This window comes from Arachis stenosperma, chromosome 6, assembly GCF_014773155.1.
Source record: "Arachis stenosperma cultivar V10309 chromosome 6, arast.V10309.gnm1.PFL2, whole genome shotgun sequence".
Lineage (NCBI taxonomy): Eukaryota > Viridiplantae > Streptophyta > Magnoliopsida > Fabales > Fabaceae > Arachis > Arachis stenosperma.
In genome coordinates, this window is record NC_080382.1 from 28,605,864 (window position 1) to 28,628,422 (window position 22,559).

The 22,559-nt window shown below is 41.0% G+C and overlaps 1 non-coding gene across 1 annotated transcript; it reads left to right on the forward strand.

Annotated features, from left to right (window-relative positions):
* The first annotated feature begins 18,807 nt into the window (after nucleotides 1–18,807).
* On the forward strand, nucleotides 18,808–18,911 carry LOC130938158 (small nucleolar RNA R71). Its single transcript, XR_009069334.1, has one exon. It is a non-coding gene; the product is annotated as a small nucleolar RNA R71 (small nucleolar RNA).
* Nucleotides 18,912–22,559: the final 3,648 nt, after the last annotated feature.

A 22,559-nucleotide genomic window follows, 5' to 3' on the forward strand; every position in this document is an offset into this window, starting at 1 on the left:
ACTGTTCAGAGGCAAAAAGCTAAAAGCCCCGCTCATCTAATTAATACTGATCTTCATAGATGTTTTTGGAATTCATTGCATTTTCTCTTCTTTTTATCTTATTTGATTTTCAGTTGCTTGGGGACAAGCAACGATTTAAGTTTGGTGTTGTGATGAGCGGATAATTTGTACCCTTTTTGGCATTGTTTTTAGTATGTTTTTAGTATCTTTTAGTTAGTTTTTAGTATATTTTTATTAGTTTTTAGTTAAAATTCACTTTTCTGTACTTTACTATGAGTTTGTGTGTTTTTCTGTGATTTCAGGTATTTTCTGACTGAAATTGGAGGTTCTGAGCAAAAATCTGATTCAGAGACCAAAAAGGACTGCAGATGCTGTTGGATTCTGACCTCCCTGCACTCGAAGTAGATTTTCTGGAGCTACAGAAGCCCAATTGGCGCGCTCTTAACGGCATTGGAAAGTAGACATCCTGGGCTTTCCAGCAATATATGATAGTCCATACTTTGCCCAAGATTTGATGGCCCAAATCGGCGTGGCAATTCGGCCCTAGAAATTCCAGCGTTAAACGCCGGAACTGGCATAAAACTTGGAGTTAAACGCCCAAACTGGCATGAAAGCTGGCGTTTAACTCCAGAAAAGGTCTCTACACGAAAATGCTTCATTGCTCAGCCCAAGCACACACCAAGTGGGCCCGGAAGTGGATTTTTCTGTCATTTACTCATTTCTGTACACCTTAGGCTACTAGTTTGCTATTAATAGGGTCTTTTGACATTGTATCTGTACCTCATGACATTTTTACACAGTTCATTGTATACCTTCCACGGCATGAGTCTCTAAACCCCATGGTTGGGGGTGAGGAGCTCTGCTGTGTCTTGATGGATTAATGCAATTACTACTATTTCTTATTCAATCATGCTTGCTTCCATTCTAAGATATCACTTGCTCTTAACCCGGATGAATGTGATGATCCGTGACACTCATCATCATTCTTAATTATGAACATGTGCCTGACAACCATCTCTGTTCTACCTTAGATTGAGTAGATATCTCTTGGATTCCTTAACCAGAATCTTCGTGGTATAAGCTAGAACTGATGGCGGCATTCAAGAGAATCCGGAAGGTCTAAACCTTGTCTGTGGTATTCTGAGTAGGATTCAATGATTGAATGACTGTGACGAGCTTCAAACTCCTGAAGGCGGGGCGTTAGTGACAGACGCAAAAGAATCACTGGATTCTATTCCGGCCTGATTGAGAACCGACAGATGGATAGCCGTGCCGTGACAGGGTGCGTTGAACATTTCCAATGAGAGGATGGGAGGTAGCCATTGACAACGGTGAAACCCTACATACAGCTTGCCATGGAAGGAGCCTTGCGTGTTTGATGAAGAAGACAGTAGGAAAGCAGAGATTCAGAAGATGGAGCATCTCCAAAGCCTCAACCTATTCTCCATTACTGCTGAACAAGTACTGATTTCATGTTCTTTTGCTTTTTACAATCAATCCTGATAATTTCTGATATCCTGACTAAGATTTACAAGATAACCATAGCTTGCTTCAAGCTGACAATCTCCGTGGGATCGACCCTTGCTCACGCAAGGTATTACTTGGACGACCCAGTGCACTTGCTGGTTAGTTGTGCGGGATTGCAAAAGTGTGATTGCAATTTCGTGCACCAAGTTTTTGGCGCCGTTGCCGGGGATTGTTTGAGTTTGGACAACTGACGGCTTATCTTGTTGCTTAGATTAGGACTGTTTATTTTTGTTGGTTTAGAGTCTTTTAGTTGAGTCTAGTTTCATATTTTAAGTTTGGTGTCAATTGCATGCTTTTATTTTTCTCTTAATTTTCGTTTTTGCATGTTCTTGGTCCCTTTTTTATTCATAAAAATTCTAAGTTTGGTGTCCTCTTTGTGTTTTCCTTAAAAATTTTCGAAAATTAGTGTTTGATTTTCTAAAAATTTTAAGTTTGGTGTCTTTTTGTTGTTTTTCTCTTTCCTCTTTTCAAAAATCAAATCTTTTTCAAAAATTTTTCAATCATATCTTTTTAATTGCTATTTTCAAAATCTTTTTAATTAACTAATTGATTCAGTTCTCAATTTGCTTTGATCTTATTTTCTTTTTGATTTTCGAATTTTTATTTTAATTTTCTTTTGTTTTATTTTATTTTTTTCATTTAACTCAAAAAAAAAAAAACAAACAAACAAAATTTATCTGTTTGCAATCATTATCATTTCCCTTTTGTCCATTATGGACATAAGAGGGATTGATCAGTCCAAAAGGACTCTGGGGTCTTATGCTAACCCCATTACAGCTGCATATGGGAGTAGCATCTGTACACCTCCCATCAAAGCAAGCAGCTTTGAGCTAAATCCTCAACTCATTATCATAATGCAGCAAAATTGCCAGTATTCCGGTCTTCGATAGGAAGAACCTACTGAGTTTCTGGCACAGTTCTTACAAATTGCTGACACAGTACATGATAAAGAGGTAGATCAGGATGTCTACAGACTATTACTGTTCCCATTTGCTGTAAAAGATCAAGCTAAAAGGTGGTTGAATAACCAACCTACAGCAAGCATAAAAACATGGAAACAGTTATCAGACAAATTCCTGAATCATTTTTACCCTCCAAAGAGGATGACACAGCTAAGGCTGGACATCCAAGGCTTTAAACAAGAGGATAATGAATCCCTTTATAATGCCTGGGAGAGGTATAGAGGTATGCTTAGAAAATGCCCCTCTGAAATGTTTTCAGAGTGGGTACAGTTAGACATCTTCTACTATGGGCTCACAGAAAAAGCTCAGATGTCTTTAGACCACTCAGCTGGTGGATCTATACACATGAGGAAGACAATTGAAGAAGCTCAAGAGCTTATAGACACTGTTGCTAGAAACCAATACTTATATTCTAGCAATGAGTTCGTTCCAAAAGAGGAAGCCATGGCATTAGTCACTGATCCTAATCCTCAAGAACAGATGATTGAGCTTAATCAACAATTGCTCCGGATGACAGAACAGTTAGCAGAATTTAAAGAGATGCTCTATGAAACTAAAGTTGCTAACAAAAACATAGAACTGCAGTTGAATCAAGCAAAACAGCAAATATCTAAACAGATAATAGAGGAATGTCAAGCAGTTCAACTGAGGAGTGGGAAGACACTGAATAACACTGCTCAAAGTAGTAAAAAGTCAGTAAAGGAACAATTGACAGAGGATAGCCAAACCACTATCCAAAATCCCTCTGAGGACAGTAAGAGCCCAGAGAGGAATACTAATGGCGTTCAAACGCCAGAAAGGGAGGGAAAGCTGGCGTTAAACGCCCATTTCCTGCCCAGTTCTGGCGTTCAAACGCCAGAAAAGGGAGAAAATTTGGCGTTAAACGCCCAATGGGTAGCCAAGTCTGGCGTTCAAACGCCACAAAGGGGTCAGACACTTGCAATTGCTGATAAGAACCCCCTTAAGCATGCTTCTTCAACCACTTCTGTAAGGAATAAACCTGCAGCAACTAAGGTTGAAGAATATCAAGCCAAGATGCCTTATCCTCAGAAACTCCGCAAAGCGGAACAGGATAAGCAATTTGCCCGCTTTGCAGACTATCTAAGGACTCTTGAAATAAAGATTCCGTTTGCAGAGGCACTTGAGCAAACACCTTCTTATGCTAAGTTCATGAAAGAGATCTTAAGTCATAAAAAGGATTGGAGAGAAACTGAAAAAGTATTTCTCACTGAAGAATGCAGTGCAGTCATTCTGAAAAGCTTACCAGAAAAGCTTCAAGATCCAGGAAGCTTTCTGATACCGTGCACATTAGAAGGTGCTTGCACCAAGATAGCCCTATGTGATCTTGGAGCAAGCATCAATCTAATACCTGCATCCACTATCAGAAAGCTTGGGTTGACTGGAGAAGTCAAACCAACCAGGATATGCCTCCAACTTGCTGATGGCTCCATTAAACATCCATCAGGCATAATAGAGGACATGATTGTCAAGGTTGGGCCATTTGCCTTTCCAACTGACTTTGTAGTGTTGGAAATGGAGGAGCACAAGAGTGCAACTCTCATTCTAGGAAGACCTTTCCTAGCAACTGGACGAACTCTCATTGATGTACAAAAAGGGGAAATAACCCTGAGAGTCAATGAGGATGAGTTCAAGTTGAATGTTGTCAAAGCTATGCAGCATCCAGACACACCAAATGACTGCATGAGCACTGATATTATTGACTCTTTGGTAGAGGAGATCAATATGACTGAAAGTCTTGAATCAGAGCTAGATGACATCTTTAAAGATGTTCAGCCTGATCTGGAGGAACTAAAGGAAATAAAAGAAATTCTGAAAACTCCTCAAGAAGAAGATAAGCCTCCTAAACTGGAGCTCAAGCCACTACCACCATCCCTGAAATATGCATTTCTGGGAGAAGGTGACACTTTTCCAGTAATCATAAGCTCTGCTTTGAATCCACAGGAAGAGGAAGCACTAATTCAAGTGCTAAGGACACACAAGACAGCTCTTGGATGGTCCATAAGTGATCTTAAGGGCATTAGCCCAGCAAGATGCATGCACAAGATCCTATTGGAGGATGATGCTAAGCCAGTGGTTCAACCACAAAGGCGGCTAAATCCAGCCATGAAGGAGGTGGTGCAGAAAGAGGTCACTAAGTTACTAGAGGCTGGGATTATTTATCCTATTTCTGATAGCCCCTGGGTGAGCCCTGTCCACGTTGTCCCTAAGAAGGGAGGCATGACAGTGGTTCATAATGAAAAGAATGAACTAGTTCCTACAAGAACAGTTACAGGGTGGCGCATGTGTATTGACTACAGAAGGCTCAATACAGTCACCAGAAAGGATCATTTTCCTTTACCATTCATAGACCAGATGCTAGAGAGACTAGCAGGTCATGAATACTACTGCTTTTTGGACGGCTACTCAGGCTACAACCAAATTGCAGTAGATCCTCAGGACCAAAAGAAAACAACATTTACTTGCCCTTCTGGAGTATTTGCCTACAGAAGGATGCCTTTTGGTCTGTGCAATGCACCTGCAACCTTTCAGAGGTGCATGCTCTCTATCTTCTCAGATATGGTAGAGAAATTTCTGGAAGTCTTCATGGATGACTTTTCAGTGTTTGGAGACTCATTCAGCTCCTGCCTTAACCATCTAGCACTTGTTCTAAAAAGATGCCAAGAGACCAACCTAGTTTTAAACTGGGAAAAATGTCACTTTATGGTGACTGAAGGAATTGTCCTTGGGCATAAAATTTCAAACAAGGGAATAGAGGTGGATCAAGCTAAAGTTGAGGTAATTGAAAAATTACCACCACCTACCAATGTTAAGACAATCAGAAGCTTTCTTGGGCATGCAGGATTCTACAGAAGGTTTATAAAGGATTTTTCAAAAATTGCCAAACCTCTGAGTAATCTGCTAGCTGCTGACACTCCATTTATCTTTGATAATGAGTGTCTGCAGGCATTTGAGACTCTGAAAGCTAAGCTGGTCACAGCACCAGTCATCTCTGCACCAGACTGGACATTACCATTTGAACTAATGTGTGATGCCAGTGACCATGCCATTGGTGCAGTATTGGGACAAAGGCATGGTAAGCTTCTGCACGTCATTTATTATGGCAGCCGTATCCTAAATGATGCACAGAAGAACTACACAACCACAGAAAAGGAGTTACTTGCAGTGGTTTATGCCATTGACAAGTTCAGATCTTATTTAGTAGGATCGAAAGTGATTGTGTACACTGACCATGCTGCTCTTAAATATCTACTCACAAAGCAGGATTCAAAGCCCAGGCTCATAAGATGGGTGCTGCTTCTGCAAGAGTTTGATATAGAAATAAGAGACAGAAAAGGGATAGAGAATCAAGTAGCTGATCACCTGTCCCGGATAGAACCAGTAGCAGGAGCATCCCTCCCTCCTACTGAGATCTCTGAAACCTCTCCTGATGAGCAATTATTTGCTATTCAGGAAGTTCCGTGGCTTGCAGACAGTGTAAACTATAAGATTCAAGGTTCTCCTTCTGTAACCATGGAGAGGAAGCATGAAGAGCTTCTCTCAAAACAGAGTCAAACAGAGCCCCCACAGTCAAACTCTAAGTTTGGTGTTGGGAGGTCACAACCAAACTCTAAGTTTGGTGTTGGGAGGTTCCAACATTGCTATGAGCCTCCGTGAGGCTCCATAAGGGCCCACTGTCAAGCTACTGACATTAAAGAAGCGCTTGTTGGGAGGCAACCCAATGTTATATTTTATCTAATTTCCTTTGTTATTTTATGTTTTTTTTAGGTTGATGATCATGAGAGGTCACAAAATCAATTGAAAAAGCAAAAACAGAAAGAAAAACAGGAAGAAAAATAGCACACCCTGGAGGAAGAAATCACTGGCGTTTAAACGCCAGTGAGGCTAGCAGATGGGCATTTAACGCCCAGTCTGGCACCATTCTGGGCGTTTAACGCCAGAAAGGGGCACCAGACTGGCGTTAAACGCCAGGAAAGGGCAAGTACCTGGCGTTAAACGCCAGAAATGGGCACCAGCCCGGCGTTTAACGCCAGATTTGGCACAGAACGCAAATTTTCTTGCCACTTGGTGCAGGGATGACTTTTCCTTGACACCTCAGGATCTGTGGACCCCACAGGATCCCCACCTACCCCACCACTCTCTCTCTTCTTTCTTATTTTGCTCGAGGACGAGCAAACCTTCTAAGTTTGGTGTGGTAAAACCGTTGCTTTTTGTTTCTCCATAACCATTTTTGGCACCTAAGGCCGGAGAAACCTCTAGAAAGAGGAAAGGGAAGGCAAAAGCTTCCACCTCAGAGCCATGGGAGATGGAGAGATTCATCTCAAGGGATGCACTTTCCTCCACAAAACTATTGGGAGCAAATCAACACCTCCCTAGTAGAATTGAGTTCCAACATGGGACAACTAAGGGTGGAGCATCAAGAACATTTCATCCTCCTCCATGAAATTAAAGAAGATCATAGAATCATGAGAGAGGAGCAACAAAGGCAAGGAAGAGACATTGAGGAGCTCAAGCACTCCATAAGATCTTCAAGAGGAAGAACAAGCCGCCATCACTAAGGTGGACCCGTTCTTTAATTTCCTTGTTCTTTATTTTCTTGTTTTTCGAATTTCATGCTTATGTTTATCCATGTTTGTGTCTTGTGATCATTAGTGTCTTAGTGTCTATGCCTTAAAGTTATGAATGTCCTATGAATCCATCACCTTTCTTAAATGAAAAATGTTCTTAATTGAAAAAGAGAAGAATTGCATGAATTTTGAATTTTATAACAGATTAATTATTTTGATGTGGTGGCAATACTTTTGTTTTCTGAATGTATGCTTAAACAGTGCATATGTCTTTTGAATTTGTTGTTCATGATTGGTTGGCTCTTGAAAGAATGATGAAAAAGGAGACATGTTACTGAGGATCTGAAAAATCATAAAAATGATTCTTGAAGCAAGAAAAAGCAGTGAATACAAAAAAAAAAGGAAGCAAAAAAAAAAAACGAAAAATAGGGGAGAAAAAAAAAAGGGGGAAGAAAAAGAAAGAAATAAAATTGTGATCCAAGGCAAAAAGAGTGTGCTTAAGAACCCTGGACACCTCTAATTGGGGACTTTAGCAAAGCTGAGTCACAATCTGAAAAGGTTCACCCAATTATGTGTCTGTGGCATGTATGTATCCGGTGGTAATACTGGAAGACAGAGTGCTTTGGGCCACGGCCAAGACTCAATAAGTAGCTGTGTTCAAGAATCATCATACTTCACTAGGAGAATCAATAACACTATCTGGACTCTGAGTTCCTATAGAAGCCAATCATTCTGAATTTCAAAGGATAGAGTGAGATGCCAAAACTGTTCAGAGGCAAAAAGCTAAAAGCCCCGCTCATCTAATTAATACTGATCTTCATAGATGTTTTTGGAATTCATTGCATTTTCTCTTCTTTTTATCTTATTTGATTTTCAGTTGCTTGGGGACAAGCAACAATTTAAGTTTGGTGTTGTGATGAGCGGATAATTTGTACCCTTTTTGGCATTGTTTTTAGTATGTTTTTAGTATCTTTTAGTTAGTTTTTAGTATATTTTTATTAGTTTTTATTTAAAATTCACTTTTCTGGACTTTACTATGAGTTTGTGTGTTTTTCTGTGATTTCTGGTATTTTCTGACTGAAATTGGAGGTTCTGAGCAAAAATCTGATTCAGAGACCAAAAAGGACTGCTGATGCTGTTGGATTCTGACCTCCCTGCACTCGAAGTGGATTTTCTGGAGCTACAGAAGCCCAATTGGCGCGCTCTTAACGGCATTGGAAAGTAGACATCCTGGGCTTTCCAGCAATATATGATAGTCCATACTTTGCCCAAGATTTGATGGCCCAAATCGGCGTGGCAATTCGGCCTCAGAAATTCCAGCGTTAAACGCCGGAACTGGCATAAAACTTGGAGTTAAACGCCCAAACTGGCATGAAAGCTGGCGTTTAACTCCAGAAAAGGTCTCTACACGAAAATGCTTCATTGCTCAGCCCAAGCACACACCAAGTGGGCCCGGAAGTGGATTTTTCTGTCATTTACTCATTTCTGTACACCTTAGGCTACTAGTTTGCTATTAATAGGATCTTTTGACATTGTATCTGTACCTCATGACATTTTTACACAGTTCATTGTATACCTTCCACGGCATGAGTCTCTAAACCCCATGGTTGGGGGTGAGGAGCTCTGCTGTGTCTTGATGGATTAATGCAATTACTACTATTTCTTATTCAATCATGCTTGCTTCCATTCTAAGATATCACTTGCTCTTAACCCGGATGAATGTGATGATCCGTGACACTCATCATCATTCTCAATTTTGAACATGTGCCTGACAACCACCTCTGTTCTACCTTAGATTGAGTAGATATCTCTTGGATTCCTTAACCAGAATCTTCGTGGTATAAGCTAGAACTGATGGCGGCATTCAAGAGAATCCGGAAGGTCTAAACCTTGTCTGTGGTATTCTGAGTAGGATTCAATGATTGAATGACTGTGACGAGCTTCAAACTCCTGAAGGCGGGGCGTTAGTGACAGACGCAAAAGAATCACTGGATTCTATTCCGGCTTGATTGAGAACCGACAGATGGATAGCCGTGCCGTGACAGGGTGCGTTGAACATTTCCAATGAGAGGATGGGAGGTAGCCATTGACAACGGTGAAACCCTACATACAGCTTGCCATGGAAGGAGCCTTGCGTGTTTGATGAAGAAGACAGTAGGAAAGCAGAGATTCAGAAGATGGAGCATCTCCAAAGCCTCAACCTATTCTCCATTACTGCTGAACAAGTACTGATTTCATGTTCTTTTGCTTTTTACAATCAATCCTGATAATTTCTGATATCCTGACTAAGATTTACAAGATAACCATAGCTTGCTTCAAGCCGACAATCTCCGTGGGATCGACCCTTGCTCACGCAAGGTATTACTTGGACGACCCAGTGCACTTGCTGGTTAGTTGTGCGGGATTGCAAAAGTGTGATTGCAATTTCATGCACCACTAATCCTGAGGATCAGGGATAGGTACACCGCTAGGCTCTGGCTTTGGCTGTGTTACCGGCTGAGTCTCCTGTGTCTGAGGTGGTGCCTCCATATGTGCTGGCTCATCCGCATGAATACCCTCAGTATGTAAATCTGCATGCTCCTCCTCATGGGTCTCCTCATCGAAACCGGAAGACTCTGGTAGAGGGGGTAGCTCAAGGCCCTGGGCTACAAACATCTGGTCAATCCAATCCAGGCGACGCATGATCTGGCGCTTGCTGCGCTCCATGTACCGGAAGAGACACTGAACTAGTAAGTAAATCGGCTGAGGTGCAGCTACGGTAGATGCTCCTGCAGGGGGCTAAAGATGAAGAGGGTCTAGCTCCCTCAATTGCTGCTCTGGCTCAAGATCGGCGGTGGGAGGCAGGCTTCTCGTGCACCCAGGATCCCCACGGAATAGTAACTGGCTCCTTCTGAGGGAGCGGTGGAGGTGGTGATACATCATCCTAGTGCCATGGAACTCCGGCTCACTGAATCATCTGAGTAACCATGACTGGGAAAGGAAAGATACCTCGGATGTGGGCTCTCCACATGAACTGCCTGATCAGCTGGGGGTAATAGACCTCTTTCCCCTCCATCACACAGCTGATCAAGATCAACATAGCAACTGAAATCTCTGTGAAGTGAGTCGTAGGCATGACGTAATGAGCGAAGATTTGCTGCCAAGTCTTGGCCTCTCGGCTCAGATAACTAAAGTGCATCCCCTTGGGTGCCTTGTTATCGGCATCCATAACCCAAGGAGCATCCGGAGTGGCTACCACTGTTTTCAATGCCTCAAAATCAAAGGTCATGCAATGAAGGTCTATCTCGGCCTGTATGAATGCATCGGTGTCACTGGTCTTAGGCTGGCAAGTAAGGGCATCCTCAATGGCCTGCTCGGTGATAGGTACCTCAATCCCCCTAACAAGTACCGAGTCAAGGGTATGGCGGAAGAAATTGCAGTAGAACTCCTGCACCCAAGAGCGGTTCACCCGGCTCAATTCCCTATCCAGAAAAGCCAAACCCATCCGGTCAATACGCTGGTGGATGATGTCGGTCAAATCCGATGGAATAACCAGCTTCTTCTCAGTATTCAGATTCTTTGAATTGTAGCTTGGGAATCTGAGTTCACAGTAGAGATTGGGAAATTTGACTGTATCCTGAGCCAGTAGTAATTGGTTTGCTTTATCTATGTCATTTAGAAGGTTTTGAGCATAGGCAAGCAGTGAGGCAAAAGTGGGGTCTGGTGTTTTCTTCCTCTTTTTGGAAGATGATGCTTTCCCTTTCCTTTTGTCTGACATCCTAAAAAAGACAAATATGATAGCAATTAATCATGTAGCACATAGCAATTAATAGCAACTTCAAGATGTAAGATGAATGACAAGCAATCATGATGTGCATTGAAACTTGGTGTGCAAATAAGCATAAGTGGAAACATAAACCAAGAAATCAATACATCCAACAATGTACATAATTCTTGAAGAATAGGCATATTCATCATCATAACTCAAAAGAATGGTTAATGAGTCGAGTAAAGAGAAATGAAGTGAGTAGGTTAAATAAGTTAGTGAGTAAGAGGTGAGATTGATAGTTAGTGTTATGATGAAAGAAAGCTTGCCTAACAAAAGGATTCACAAAATGTATACAATGAGGTGTAATTATTGATGATGAAAATGAAATTGCAACGGGGTGCAATGAATTGAAAGGAAATCATCAATGTCATGGTCATGAAGTTGCAATAGTTGGTATTGAAGATATTGAAATGCACTTTGTGTAACTAAAATGAGTAAAAAAAATTAGGTGGAATGAAAAAGAAAAAAAATTACACAAGTAGAATGTACCAATTATGACGGAAGAATGAACCATTTTCCAGAAAATAAGCAAGTTGATGTCAAATGATGAATGAAGCATAATGCGAAGATAGTTGATCAACTTGACGGATGATGACATGGAAGGGTTCAAATCATATCATTGGGAACATGTGAATCACGGAAAAGACCAGCCCAGAGTTACCTCAAAATTGAACTCGCTGTATCTTGTTAAACTAACTTTGAAACATACCAAGTTCAATTCTTAGATAACAAGTTGCTAAACAGGGGTTTTCTAAAATTCGGGCAGCATTCTGGCAGTAATTTGAACGTTCCCGGATAGCAACATAGCACAAATAGTATGATTACAACATCAATTAATCACAACAGCCATGAGATAGCATCCATGTAGTAAGAATTGAATATAGAGCAAATCAAAATCAGCACTCATCAGACAAGTAATCAAACAGAGAATGAACACAAACGGAGCACTTATCAAGCCTAGAATCCTCTATCCAGACCTAGCTACCTAACAGCAGATATATCTATCTAGCCTAGCATGTAGAAACTACATTCTAATTAACTAAAATTAATCAGTAAAGAAAATTAAAGGAAACAGAGTTGAGGCCAGTAACCTGGGGGCAGAGCAAAAATGGAAATGGAACTGGGATGAACGGGGTTGAATCAGCAGCAGAGTCGCCGCCTTAGAAGGTGGTGACGGCAGAAAGAATGACAGGAAGTGAGGAGGGCCTCACGGCGGTGGAGCAGCAGAGGCGCGCCGGTGGTGGAGGAGAGCAGAGGGGAGAGTGAGTGGGTGGGAGAGGCAGAGTGGTTGAGAGGGAGAGGGAGAGAAAGGCAGAGGGGGTGGGTGGCGACGGCGGCGCAGTCGCCGGCGGTGACGGGATTGCGACCGTTGGTGATGATGGTGGTTGGTGGAGTTAATGGAGTGAGAAGATGAGAGTGAGAAGAGGATGCGCGACTGCGCAGCGTCCCTCGCGTCTAAGGTTTTCATATCTTCATATCGACGCGGGCGCGCACAATGCGCGACCGCGTGCATTGACGGATCTAGGAGCCGACGCGTGCGCGCCTTAGGCGCTAAGGCGTGGATGATGAAAATAGGTAAAGACGCGTGCGCGTACGGTGCGCGCACGCGTGCGAGGAGTTGGGCTGGAGGCTTAGAGTGGGCTCAGCGCTCGCCCAACTCTCTAGACAAAGGCTTGGGATGACGGCATCAGCTAGGGCGCGCACGCGGCAAGTGCGCGTCCGCGTTCGTCGGTGGTGTAACATAAAGCGCGCAAGCGCGATCTGTGCGCTCACGTCCTTTCCTCCTTTTGGCATATGGGCGCGCACGCGACGAGTGCGCGTCCGCGCGAGATGAGTTGGGCTGGGGGCTTAAAGTTGGCCCAGATCCAGCGCAACTCTCTGGAGATTGGCTCAGAAGTTGCAGCAGCAGATCGACGCAAACGCGGCAGATGTGCGTCCGCATGCACTTCCTTATAGCTGTATGGACGCGCACGCACGTAGTGCGCGTCAGCGTGGGTTGTGTTGGGCTCAGGGCATAGTGTTTTCCCAAGAGAGGCCCAACTCTCTGGAATTTGGGTGATGATGCAGCTACTCATGGACGCGTGCGCGTACATCGTGCGCGCGCGTCCTCCCCCCTCCTTTTTTTTTTTTGCCAGGTGTTTTCTATAATGCTCACAACTCTTTATTCACTCAACTATCATCTAATTCACCAAAACATGCATTTGATACTATTGATTTACTAACACAACATTCATGTGACTATGTGGTGGACGAAATTGTGATCCATATTCTTTGTATTTGTAGGAAATCATTATTATGGCACCGGTTGAATTCACAACTCCGTTCAACTAACCAGCAAGTGTACTGGGTCGTCCAAGTAATAAACCTTACGTGAGTAAGGGTCGATCCCACAGAGATTGTTGGTATGAAGCAAGCTATGGTCACCTTGTAAATCTCAGTTAGGCAGATTAAATTTGTTTATGGTTTCGAAAATAGAAATAATAAAAGGGATAGAATACTTATGCAGATTCATTGGTGGGAATTTCAGATAAGCGAGTGGAGATACTGTATGGCTCAAGAACGCCTACTTTCCTATTGCTTCAACTCAATCCTTCTTACTCCTTTCCATGGCAAGCTATGTATAGGGGTTCACCGTTCGACGATGGCTACTTTGTATCCTCTCTGGAAAATGGTCCTCTGCGCTGTCACTCGCATGGCTAATCGTCTGGAGGCATCACACTGGCCGAAGGCTACATCCCATCCTCGCAGTGAAAACTACGCTCACGCGCTCTGTCACAGCACGGCTAATCACTGGTTGGTTCCCACTCCTGCTGGAATAGAATCCCTTGATTCTTTTGCGTCTGTCACTAACGCCCAGCACTTGCGAGTCTGAAGCACGTCACAGTCATTCATTACCGGAATCCTACTCGGAATACCACAGACAAGGTTAGACTTTCCGGATTCCCAGGATCCTACTCGGAATACCACAGACAAGGTGAGACTTTTCGGATCCTCATGAATGCCGACATCTATCTAGCTTATACCACGAAGATTCTGTTGGGGAATCTAAGAGATACACATTCAAGCTCGGTTGCATGTAGAACGAAGGTGGTTGTCAATCACGCGTGTTCATAGGTGAGAATGATGATGAGCGTCACATAATCATCACATTCATCATGTTCTTGAGTGCGAATGAATATCTTGGAATAAGAACAAGAGAGATTTGAATAAAAGAAAATAGAATTGCATTAATACTTGAGGTACAGTAGAGCTCCACACCCTTAATCTATAGTGTGCAGAAACTCCACCGTTGAAAATACATAAGTAAAAGGTTCAGGCATGGCCGAATGGCCAGCCCCCTGAGTGATCAAGAGACCGAATAATCAAAGGCTAAACAGTCAAGAGATTAAACTGTCAAAAAGATATCTAATACAATAGTTAAATGTTCTATTTATAATAAACTAGCTCTTAGGGTTTACATGAGTAAGTAATTGATGCATAAATCCACTTCTGGGGCCCACTTGGTGTATGCTTGGGCTGAGCTTGATCAATCCACGAGCTGAGACTTCTCTTGGAGTTGAACTCCGAGTTATGACGTGTTTTGGGCGTTCAACTCCGGATCATGACGTTTTTCTGGCGTTTAACTCCAGACACCAACATGTACTTGGCGTTCAACGCCAAGTTATGTCGTCAATTTCCGAACGAAGTATAGACTATTATATATTGCTGGAAAGCTCCGGATGTCTACTTTCCAACGCCATTGAGAGCGCGCCATTTGAAGTTCTGTAGCTCCAGAAAATCCATTTCGAGTGCAGAAAGGTCAGATTCCAACAACATCAGCAGTCCTTTTGTCAGCCTTTTTCAGAGTTTTGCTCAAGTCCCTCAATTTCAGCCAGAATTTACCTGAAATCACAGAAAAACACACAAACTCATAGTAAAGTCCAGAAATGTGAATTTAACATAAAAACTAATGAAAACATCCCTAAAAGTAGCTTGAACTTACTAAAAACTACCTAAAAACAATGCCAAAAAGCGTATAAATTATCCGCTCATCACAACACCAAACTTAAATTGTTGCTTGTCCCCAAGCAACTGAAAATCAAATAGGATAAAAAGAAGAGAATATACTATAGATTCCAGAATATCAATGAATATTAATTATAATTAGATGAGCGGGACTTGTAGCTTTTTGGTTCTGAACAGTTTTGGCATCTCACTTTTTCCTTTGTAGTTTAGAGTGATTGGCGTCTCTTAGGAACTCAGAATTTCGGATAGTGTTATTGATTTTCCTAGTTAAGCATGTTGATTCTTGAACACAGCTACTTATGAGTCTTGGCTATGGCCCTAAGCACTTTGTTTTCCAGTATTACCACCGGATACATAAATGCCACAGACACATAACTGGGTGAACCTTTTCAGATTGTGACTCAGCTTTGCTAGAGTCCCCAGTTAGTGGTGTTCAGAGCTCTTAAGCACACTCTTTTGCTTTGGATCACGACTTTAACCACTCAGTCTCAAGCTTTTCACTTGGACCTTCATGACACAAACACATGGTTAGGGACAGCTTGGTTTAGCCGCTTAGGCCTGGATTTTATTTCCTTGGGCCCTCCTATCCATTGATGCTCAAAGCCTTGGATCCTTTTTACCCTTGCCTTTTGGTTTTAAGGGCTATTGGCTTTTTCTACTGCTCCTTCTTTTTTTTTTCGCAAGCTTTCTTTTTCACTGCTTTTTCTTGCTTCAAGAATCAATTTCATGATTTTTCAGATCATCAATAACATTTCTCTTTGTTCATCATTCTTTCAAGAGTCAACAATTTTAACATTCATAAACAACAAGATCAAAAGACATATACACTGTTCAATCATTCATTCAGAAAACAAAAGTATTGTCACCACATCAATATAATTAAATTAAATTCAAGGATAATTTCGAAATTCATGTACTTCTTGTTCTTTTGAATTAAAACATTTTTCATTTAAGAGAGGTGAAGGATTAATGGAATTTATTCATAGCTTTAAGACATAGTTACTAACTACTAATGATCATGAAGTTGAGACACAAAACATAGATAAGCACAACATTAAAAACCGAAAAGCAGAAAGAAATAAGAACAAGGAATGAATCCACCTGAGTGAGGGTGGCGCCTTCTTGAAGGTCCAATGGTGCTCTTTGAGCTCCTCTATGTCTCTTCCTTGCTTTTGTTGAATGATTCCTAGTAATTTTGGTGTTTCTACCCTTAGTTGCTTCCAATATTTGTGTGGAGGACAACTTATCCCCTGAGGTATCTCAGGGATCTCTTGATTTACAGCCACATGTTCTACCACTGAGCTATGACGGCTTTATATGAGTCTTTCCATCTCCCATGACTCAGAGGTGGAAGCTTTTGTCTTTCCTTTGAGGTTTCTCTGGCCTTAGGTGCCATTAATGGTAATGGAAAAGCAAAAAAAAGCTATGCTTTTACCACACCAAACTTAAAATATTGCTCGCCCTCGAGCAAGAGAAGAAAGAAGAGAAGAAGAAGAAGAAGAAGAAAATGGAGGTGAGTGAGGAGAGATGGATTCGGCTATATGGGTGGGATTGGGTGGGAAAGAGAAGTTGAATTGTAAAGGTAGGTGGGGTGTATGGGGAAGAGTGGATAGATGTAGGTGGTGAATGAAAGACAGAAGGGATGACCATGAATGGAGAGAGAGAGGGCGAGGTAGGTGGGGATCCTGTGAGGTCCACAGATCCTGAGGTGTCAAGGAATTCCATCCCTGCACCAAATAGGCATGTAAAATGCCTTCGTGCACCATTCTGGCGTTCAAACGCCCATTGGTGCATGTTCTGGGCATTCAACGCCCAAATGTAACATGTTTCTGGCGTTGAACGCCAGTTTCATGCTTGTTACTGGTGTTCAGCGCCAGTTTTTCCTCTCTGGGCACATTCCTGGCGTTCAGCGCCAGAATGTTGCTTGTTTCTGGCGTTCAGCGCCAGAATGATGCTTTGTTCTGGCGTTGAACGCCGGCCAGATGCATCTTACTGGCGTTGAACGCCAGCCTGTGCTTCCTCCAGGGTGTGATTTTTTTCTTCTGCTGTTTTTGATTCTGTTTTTAATTTTTATGATTTTTTCGTGACTCCTCATGATCATGTACCTAATAAAACACAAAATAACAATAATATAGAATAAAATAAAAATTAGATAAATAAAATTGGGTTGCCTCCCAACAAGCGCTTCTTTACTGTCAATAGCTTGACAGTGGCTCTCATGGAGCCACAAGGTGATCAAGTCAATGTTGTATAGTTGCCAACACGAAACTTAGAGTTTGGATATGGGGTCTTAACACCAAACTTAGAGTTTGGTTGTGGCCTCACAACACCAAACTTAGAGTTTGACTGTGTGGGCTCTTCTTGACTCTGAACTGAGAGAAGCTCTTCATGCTTACTCTCTTCTGTCACAGAGGAATGGCCATGTGCCTTAAACACAAGGTAGTCCCCATTCAATTGAAGGACTAATTCACCTCTGTTGACATCTATCACAGCTCCTGCTATGGCTAGGAAAGGTCTTCCAAGGATGATGCAATCATCCTCTTCCTTCCTAGTGTCTAAGATTATGAAATCAGCAGGGATGTAAAGGCCTTCAACCTTTACTAACACGTCCTCTACTATTCCATAAGCTTGTCTTAATGACTTGTCTGCCAGTTGTAATGAGAACAAGGCAGGTTGTACCTCAATGATCCCCAGCTTCTCCATTACAGAGAGTGGCATAAGATTTATCCCTGATCCCAGATCACACAGAGCTTTTTCAAAGGTCATGGTGCCTATGGTACAAGTTATTAGGAACTTGCCAGGATCTTGTTTCTTTTGAGGTAGAGTTTTCTGAATCCAAGAATCCAGTTCACTAATGAGCAAGGGAGGTTTATTTTCCCAAGTCTCATTACCAAACAGTTTGGCATTCAGCTTCATGATAGCTCCTAAATATTGAGCAACTTGCTCTCCAGTTACGTCTTCATCCTCTTCAGAGGAAGAATAGTCTTCAGAGCTCATGAATGGCAGAAGGAGGTTTAATGGAATCCCTATGGTCTCTATATGAGCCTCAGATTCCTTTGGACCCTTAATAGGAAACTCCGTCTTGCTTGAGGGACGTCCCAGGAGGTCTTCCTCACTAGGATTTTCGTCCTCCTCCTCCCTTGTGCATTCGGCCACATTGAGTATATCAATGGCCTTGCACTCTCCTTTTGGATTCTCTTCTGTATTGCTTGGGAGAATACTGGGAGGAGTTTCAATGACTTTCTTACTCAGCTGGCCCACTTGTGCCTCCAAATTTCTAATGGAGGATCTTGTTTCATTCATGAAACTAAAAGTGGCCTTTGACAGATCAGAGACTATATTGGCTAAATTAGAAGTGTTTTGTTCAGAATTCTCTGTCTGTTGCTGAGAAGATGATGGATATGGCTTACTATTGCCCAGTCTATTGCGTCCACCATTGTTAAAGCCTTGTTGAGGCTTTTGTTGATCCTTCCATGAGAAATTTGGATGATTTCTCCATGATGAGTTATAGGTGTTTCCATAAGGTTCACCCATGTAATTAACCTCTGCCATGGCAGGGTTCTCAGGATCATAAGTTTCTTCAGAAGCTGCCTCTCTAGTACTGTTGGATGCATGTTGCCATCCATTCAGGTTTTGAGAGATCATGTTGACCTGTTGAGTCAACACTTTGTTCTGAGCCAATATGGCATTCAGAGCATCAATTTCAAGAACTCCTTTCTTCTGAGGTATCCCATTATTCACGGAATTCCTCTCAGAAGTGTACATGAATTGGTTGTTTGCAACCATGTCAATGAGTTCTTGAGCCTCTTCAGGCGTTTTCTTTAGGTGAATAGATCCACCTGCAGAATGGTCCAATGACATTTTCGAAAATTCAGAGAGACCATAATAGAATATATCTAATATGGTCCATTCTGAAAACATGTCAGATGGACATCTTTTGGTCAGCTGCTTGTATCTTTCCCAAGCTTCATAGAAGGATTCACCATCTTTTTGTTTGAAGGTTTGAACATCCACTCTCAGCTTGCTCAGCTTTTGAGGAGGAAAGAATTTGTCCAAGAAGGCAGTGACCAGCTTATCCCAGGAGTCCAGGCTATCCTTAGGTTATGAATCCAACCATATTCTAGCTCTGTCTCTTACAGCAAAAGGAAAAAGCATGAGTCTGTAGACTTCAGGATCAACTCCATTCGTCTTTACAGTCTCACAGATCTGCAAGAACTCAGTTAAAAACTGATAAGGATCTTCAGATGGAAGTCCATAAAACTTGCAGTTTTGCTGCATTAAAGCAACTAGTTGATGCTTAAGCTCAAAATTATTGGCTCCAATGGCAGGAATGGAGATGCTTCTTCCATCAAACTTGGACGTTGGCTTTGTGAAGTCACCAAGCATTCTCCTTGCATTATTATTATTTTCGGCTGCCATCTCCTTCTCTTGTTCGAAAATTTCTGAAAGGTTGTTTCTGGATTGTTGTAATTTAGCTTCTCTTAATTTTCTCTTCAAAGTCCTTTCAGATTCTGGATCAATTTCAACAAGAGTGCCTTTATCCCTGTTCCTGCTCATATAAAAGAGAAGAAAACAAGAAAAGAAAGAGGAATCCTCTATGTCACAGTATAGAGATTCCTTTATGTTAGTAGAAGAAGAAGGGGGTAGAAGAATGAAGAAGGATGGATTCGGATTTATGGATGAAGAGAGGTGGAGAGAAGTGTTAGTAATTAAATAATTAAATAGAATAAGAAAAGAGAGGGGAAATTTCGAAAATAATTTTGAAAAAGGGGTTAGTAATTTTCGAAAATTAGAGATAAAATGTAATTAAAATTAAAACATGAAACAATTAGTTAATTAAAAAGAATTTTTGAAAAAGAGGTGAGATATTTTCGAAAATTAGAGAGGGAAAAGTAGTTAGGTGATTTTGAAAGAGATAAGAAACAAACAAAAAGTTAGTTAGTTAATTGAAAAAGATTTGAAATCAAATTTTAAAAAGATAAGAAGAAAATGAGTTAGATAAGATATTTTGAAATCAAATTTTGAAAAATATAAAATTTTGAAAAGGATAAGATAAAAAGATAAGATAAAAGTTTTAAGAAAAAGATATTTTGAAAAAGATTTAATTTTTAAAAAGACTTAGCTAACAAGAAACTACAAGATAAGATTCTAGAATTTAAAGATTGAATCTTTCTTAACAAGAAAGTAACAAACTTCAAATTTTTGAACCAATCACATTAATTGTTAGCTAATTTTCGAAAATATGGTATAAAAGATAAGAAAAAGATTTTTGAAAAATAATTTTTAAAATTTTCGAAAATAATAAAAAAATGAAAAAGATATGATTTTTGAAAAAGATTTTGAAAAGATAAGATTTTTAAAATTGAAATTTTGACTTGACTTGTAAGAAACAACTAATTTTAAAAATTTTTGACCAAGTCAACCCAAAATTTCGAAATTTTGGAGGGAAATAAGGAAAAGATATTTTTTTTATTTTTGAATTTTTTTATTATGAGAGAGAAAAACAACAAAAATACTCAATGCATGAAATTTTTAGATCAAAACAATGAATGCATGTAAGAATGCTATGAATGTCAAGATGAACACCAAGAACACTTTGAAGATCATGATGAACATCAAGAACATAATTTTGAAAAATTTTTGATGCAAAGAAAACATGCAAGACACCAAACTTAGAAATCTTTAATGCATGGAAAATATGAATGCAAAGATGCACATGAAAAACAACAAACAACACAAAACAAGAAATCATCAAGATCAAACAAGAAGACTTGTCAAGAACAACTTGAAGATCATGAAGAACACTATGAATGCATGGAATTTTCGAAAAATGCAAGAAAAATTTTTAAAGCATGCAATTGACACCAAACTTAAAAATTGACTCAAGACTCAAACAAGAAACACAAAATATTTTTGATTTTTATGATTTTCTAATTTTTTTGTATTTTTATAAAAAAAATTTTTTTCGAAAATAATGTTAGGAAAAACGAAAAATAAAAGAAAAATTTTGAAAAAGATTTTTGAAAAGAAAATTACCTAATCTAAGCAACAAGATGAACCTTCAGTTGTTCAAACTCAACAATCCCCGGCAACGGCGCCAAAAACTTGGTGGACGAAATTGTGATCCATATTCTTTGTATTTGTAGGAAATCATTATTATGGCACCGGTTGAATTCACAACTCCGTTCAACTAACCATCAAGTGTACTGGGTCGTCCAAGTAATAAACCTTACGTGAGTAAGGGTCGATCCCACAGAGATTGTTGGTATGAAGCAAGCTATGGTCACCTTGTAAATCTCAGTTAGGCAGATTAAATTTGTTTATGGTTTCGAAAATAGAAATAATAAAATAGAAATAATAAAAGGGATGGAATACTTATGCAGATTCATTGGTGGGAATTTCAGATAAGCGAGTGGAGATACTGTATGGCTCAAGAACGCCTACTTTCCTATTGCTTCAACTCAATCCTTCTTACTCCTTTCCATGGCAAGCTGTGTATAGGGGTTCACCGTTCGACGATGGCTACTTTGTATCCTCTCTGGAAAATGTTCCTCTGCGCTGTCACTCGCATGGCTAATCGTCTGGAGGCATCACACTGGCCGAAGGCTACATCCCATCCTCGCAGTGAAAACTACGCTCACGCGCTCTGTCACAGCACGGCTAATCACTGGTTGGTTCCCGCTCCTGCTGGAATAGAATCCCTTGATTCTTTGCGTCTGTCACTAACGCCCAGCACTTGTGAGTCTGAAGCACGTCACAGTCATTCATTACCGGAATCCTACTCGGAATACCACAGACAAGGTTAGACTTTCCGGATTCCCAGGATCCTACTCGGAATACCACAGACAAGGTGAGACTTTCCGGATCCTCATGAATGCTGCCATCTATCTAGCTTATACCACGAAGATTCTGTTGGGGAATCTAAGAGATACACATTCAAGCTCGGTTGCATGTAGAACGAAGGTGGTTGTCAATCACGCGCGTTCATAGGTGAGAATGATGATGAGCGTCACATAATCATCACATTCATCATGTTCTTGAGTGCGAATGAATATCTTGGAATAAGAACAAGAGAGATTTGAATAAAAGAAAATAGAATTGCATTAATACTTGAGGTACAGTAGAGCTCCACACCCTTAATCTATGGTGTGCAGAAACTCCACCGTTGAAAATACATAAGTAAAAGGTTCAGGCATGGCCGAATGGCCAGCCCCCTGAGTGATCAAGAGACCGAATAATCAAAAGCTAAATAGTCAAGAGATTAAACTGTCAAAAAGATATCTAATACAATAGTTAAATGTTCTATTTATAATAAACTAGCTCCTAGGGTTTACATGAGTAAGTAATTGATGCATAAATCCACTTCCGGGGCCCACTTGGTGTATGCTTGGGCTGAGCTTGATCAATCCACGAGCTGAGGCTTCTCTTGGAGTTAAACTCCGAGTTATGACGTGTTTTGGGCGTTCAACTCCGGATCATGACGTTTTTCTGGCGTTTAACTCTAGACAGCAGCATGTACTTGGCGTTCAACGCCAAGTTACGTCATCAATTTCCGAATGAAGTATGGACTATTATATATTGCTGGAAAGCTCTGGATGTCTAATTTCCAAAGCCGTTGAGAGCGCGCCATTTGAAGTTCTGTAGCTCCAGAAAATCCATTTCGAGTGCAAG